This window comes from Echinops telfairi, unplaced genomic scaffold, assembly GCF_000313985.2.
Source record: "Echinops telfairi isolate 266 unplaced genomic scaffold, ASM31398v2 ScPeMD7_1;HRSCAF=3_0, whole genome shotgun sequence".
NCBI classification, from domain to species: Eukaryota; Metazoa; Chordata; class Mammalia; order Afrosoricida; family Tenrecidae; genus Echinops; species Echinops telfairi.
In genome coordinates, this window is record NW_022103896.1 from 81,505,660 (window position 1) to 81,510,160 (window position 4,501).

The 4,501-nt window shown below is 38.3% G+C and overlaps 1 protein-coding gene across 1 annotated transcript in view; it reads left to right on the top strand.

Moving 5' to 3' along the window:
• The window catches only part of SNTG1 (syntrophin gamma 1), a gene marked incomplete at its 5' end in the record, with an annotated part of 207,702 nt that overhangs the window by 193,407 nt on the left and 9,794 nt on the right, over positions 1–4,501 (top strand). The window lies entirely within an intron of this gene.

Sequence of the window (4,501 nt, forward strand, 5' to 3'; positions counted from 1 at the left end):
CAAGAGACCCGAGAACTAGAAAGGCGAGGCTTCACCACCCATTTATCCCTCCGCCTTTCAACCAGCACCACATGTGATTATCAGCCAGGCTGGCACAATTAACTAACTCACTTACTGACTATATATACTATAACATTTGCTTCCACTGTGCATTGCAATTCTATGCTAGTATGTCTTCTCTATTAGATCAAAAACATTTAGACACAATGAATGTCTTACATCTTATCATACATAAGTCCATCTATAATGGTTGCTAGTGAGTAAGCAAATAATCACTACATATATGTTAATTAATTTAATGTTTCCTAGTATTATCATTTATGATTTATCTTTCTATTTAATTTAAACAAATAAAATTAACGACATTGTCATAATCTGAATGAAGTGTGACTCCTTATTGCAGATGCTCGTTAGAGATCTAAAGAAGTATGTGGCATTTATTCATCATGTTTAACTTTGTATAACTAGTCAACCTACTTTTTTCTTATTTTGTTCTCTTAGTTTCATTTGCATTGCCCTTCAAAAGAAATAAAATTATCATACCAAAACACCCAACCAAACTCAGTGCAATGGGTTGATGCCAATTCACAATGACCCTATTGGACAGGATAGAACACCCCTATGTGTACCCAAGATTGTAACTGGTGATTTTGAACTTCTAGCCTGTGGTTAGTGGCCCAATGCATTAATAATATGCTATCAGGGCTGCTAAAATTATAATAGAGGTACTTTCTTTAAGTCAGCTGGAAAGTGACCTTTGATGAAAGCAAATACACCTAAAATGCCTACAAAACAAATGTAAACTATCAAGCTTTAAAAGTAATCATGTTTAAGAATATTTACTAAACATCACCACTGGGGCATAATATAATTCTAGTGATAGTGTCATTAATTTAGCCAATTGTATAGAAATAAAAAAATCTGTTGAGAAAAGGAAATTACACTAGTATAGGCCAGGTATGAACTGCAATATATGAATTGTTGGCTTGTAGAGAGATTAAGCTCTTAAGTGTCGGGACACTATGTACACAGAAATGGGGCTTAGTGACAGGGGAAGCTTCCAATGATATTCATTCACAATGGCAGAGCCACATCTGCCAAATCAATCCAGATCATAATGGAGCAGAGAGGATATTAAAATAGTTAAGTCCAGGGATACTTGGGTTGTCAAACTCAATTAATGCCAAAGTTGTCTTCCAACAAATAAAATTTGAGAACTGAACTTTTTTTTCCATAAGAAATAAGGAAAACCAAATAATTGGTTCTGAGAGTCAAAAGTTACACTTATAAATTCATTTTTTCCAGGGGCTTTACCACAAAGTTACCAGCCCTAAGCCATGGAAATACCCCCTAAAACATCAAAATACAATAAATACAGTACATTTAATATCAAAACACAAGACAATAAATACAATTACAATATCTTACACAAATAAAGTCACCACCACCACCCTCAAAAAAGCACACTACGAATGTTTCAACACACTAACACGAGCACTATATGTTGTCTGAGTGAGAGCGCTGCTTGGACTGCATTGTGACACCTTTGTGTCTGATGCCATATGTGAACCTATGTGATCTGTGACTCATTGTCGACACATTTGTCCAAGTCAGATTGTCAGTTCAACTAGTGGGCAAAGTTACAAACACCAAACAAATTTTTTTTTCAAACTTTCTCGTTCAAGTAATGGAAAGTTCAAGTGTAGAGACTCTAAACAGCTGAGGTATGTGCCAGCTCTGTTCCACCATTCATTGGACACCCTCAAAGCAAATGATTTGAACTCAAGGCCAACGCCTGCCAGTTCTATGCCCTTGGGTTAGCAATCACCTGCTGCTAAGAGCTACAGGTGAGTTTGAGGTAAAGCCCAGTTCGCTTAATGGTGTTTCCACATTGAATCCTTCTGGTGGAACCTGGAAGTTGTGTGCTCGAAGGAAGAGTCTAAAGAACCAGTAGTCTAAAGCACATGACCTAGGAGGTCTGATGTCAAGGGCTGCATATAAACCAAGTAAAAAGTGTCCAATTAGGAACTTAGTAGCAAACATAGTCTCCCCTTGTGTTCTATGTAAGCTTTTCCAATGGGAGGTTGCCCCTCCCTGTTTTCCTACCAACAGAAATGGAATTGCCTTCTCTAAGGCACACACACCCAGAGGGACATGGTGGGAATATCGGTTGGTTTGGGGTAACCTCAGCACTATTTTGTAATGGCAGCACCTGAAGGATTGTCTCTCTCCCCCCACATTTTGAAAAACGGACCCCAGCAGAGGTGAGGTCTCCTCTGTTGAAGATGTGCACATAGAGGGGGGTGGTCTTTCAGGTGAACCAGAGACATTTGTAAATCAGAGCTATATGAATGGATTTGGAGTTTTCACTTAATTCTAGCCTTAATCTAAGAACAATTAGTTCTTATTACATGGACCTGCTTGATGCTTGAACCCATAGAGATAACCGAAGATATGAGTGCTGTAGCAAAGTGCAGTGAAAAAGCTAGATAGTGACCAGCTGTCAGAAGGGCTAGTGTCTGGGGTCTTAAAGGTTTGTCCTCAAACAAGCAGCTCTCTGAGGTGTCAACCAAGTTCACAAGGACTGGCTACACTGTCCTTGTGTGATCCATGACAGTAATAATAAAATCCAATTCCAAAGGAGTAAATGGTATCAGAGCTTAAATGGTGAACACCTGGTTTACAGGAGGCTAGGGATAGCAGTGGGAGCCCAAAATCCATTTGCAGAGTCCTCACATGGATTAAGCCACCAATCAATCTCCTCAACCCAGAATTGAGGGATGTCAATTTGCCAGAAATAGTTTGGCTAAAATGTAAAATCGTATTTTTGATCTCCCTTTTAACCCATTTTAAACTTGTTTCAGTTTTGTTTAAAAATGAAGAGGAAATACATGTGGATGAAGCCTCTGGTGAATTCTCTTTGACCATAGACCGGGGATGTAACTTTTTACGAGAGTAGAAAGCCATCATCCCTGATGGTTTCAAACTACTGGTCTCATGGTTAAGCAGCCCGGGAGTAAATATACGAAAGAAATAGGACTCTTACCAGAAAATATTTGCAAAGCTGAATATATACTTTAGTTGTCAAATTAAATGAAACAATGGCATTTTGAGTAGGAAACAAAGAAAACGTACCCATACTTAGAAGTATTTCAAAATCCAAGAATAAAACAGAATGTTTTATTCTTATGCTCCTTCTAAAACAGAAAATACTCATAGGATCAATCCACCCAAAGGAAACCGGACCCACTGCCACTGAGTCAATTCCAGTGCCTCTGTGGGTTTCCAAAGTGAAACTCTTTACATGAACAAAAAGCCTCATCCTTCTCCCAAGGATCAGCTGGTGGTTTCAAACTGCTGGCCTTGTGGTTCACAGCCTAATACATCATCCACTAACCCTTCAGGGGTCCTTTTACACTCCCTCTACAACATAGCAAATATGAGCAAAGCAACTGGAATTAAGCATTTTATTTTTAAAGTTCCAGAACTATGGAATTCACCGGGTCACAGATCCAACTGAAGCATGTCTCTCCAAGAAAACCAAGAGGTCCTGTTAAGAGACTAGAGTTGGGAACGTTTTAATTTGCAATGGTTCAATTTCCTCTTCTTTCCTAGCTCAATGGTTTTTAAGACAAACACTAACTGTATTCAAAAAAAAGAGAGAGAGAGAAATCTAACCTCATTTGGAGTTCTGTTAACAGTGCCATTCCCAGAGCAGAGTCGATAATTTCCCCTAGGAAATTGCTATTCTCACTGTTGGATGGCTTTTTTTTTTTAACTTAGCCAAGCTCATCTGGGAGATAGGAAGGAAAAACATAGAATCTACTCCTAAGGCATTATTAGCCTAGGCGAAAGCTACTAGAAAATCTCAGTTACGGAAAACTCTACAGTCGAGTAAGAGCTAAAACAGTAATTTAAACAGAAATCCTGGTAATTGAACCAATTATAGAAAACTTTGTTACAAGATCTGATACTATCCCGGGCATCTAAAAGTAGCATGAATGTCTAGTACAGACATTGGCAGTAGAAGAAACTAGAATAGCAGCCCTGGCTGACTCTGAAGAGGGGGAGCAAACGTGTTGACAATTGAAAAGTGGGGTTTCCTACAAACCTTCTTTGACGTGGGATAGAAAACACAGACAAGGTTCAATTACTGACTGCCCATTGCATTATACTGACCGAAGTGCAACCAAAGAGAAGCCCACACTGGCATCAGAACTTTAGAAAGAGAGAAACAAAATATGACACCGAACTTATTGATTAAATACAACACACTACAGGGAATATAGAATCTACAGAATCACCCCCAGAAAAGTGCCAAAAATGAGCAATAATTTTTCAAAAAGGAATGCCAATGCAGTAAAACAAACCAATTTGGGTTTTATAGTATACAGAAGTGACAGTCTATATAATATATCATTTACAATAACCATTTTTGAACAAGAAATTTGACATGCAAAAATGAGGAAAGAAGCCACATAAATAGAAATAAAGAATTGTC